Here is a 397-nt window from a genome sequence, read left to right on the forward strand (position 1 = left end):
TGCATTGTTAAGTATTTTGAACTTGATCAAATTCTTGGTCTGGAATTTGAGACCAATATTCCAGTTGATTTCTTGGTCTGGAATTTGAGACCAATATTCCAGTTAACATCCTTTTCTAAAATTTCCCTGAATTATGGGAAATCTGGTTGCCGTGTTCACGTGACTGGTGTTTGGTCAAAATACATATTTATTCTAAGAGCTTATTCAGAATGGCAGACTCTCAGATCCGTGGATCAAGTATAGTGACCCATTTAATTCCCTGATTAGACACTGAATAGATTCCCTGCAGGGATTACACAAACATTCAACAGGGACGGCCATATTTCATCTAAGAAAATGTAGTGTTGTGCTCTTGTTCCAAAAGCACCTGCATTAAGCAAATTAAAAGACAAATGGG

At 37.3% G+C, this 397-nt stretch overlaps 1 protein-coding gene across 1 annotated transcript in view; it reads right to left on the reverse strand.

Annotated features, from left to right (window-relative positions):
- LOC106155781 (uncharacterized) overlaps nt 1-397 on the reverse strand; it is a 197920-nt gene that overhangs the window by 193489 nt on the left and 4034 nt on the right. The window lies entirely within an intron of this gene.

The sequence above is a fragment of the Lingula anatina genome, chromosome 9 (genome assembly GCF_051362555.1).
Source record: "Lingula anatina isolate TDL-2025a chromosome 9, LinAna3.0, whole genome shotgun sequence".
NCBI classification, from domain to species: Eukaryota; Metazoa; Brachiopoda; class Lingulata; order Lingulida; family Lingulidae; genus Lingula; species Lingula anatina.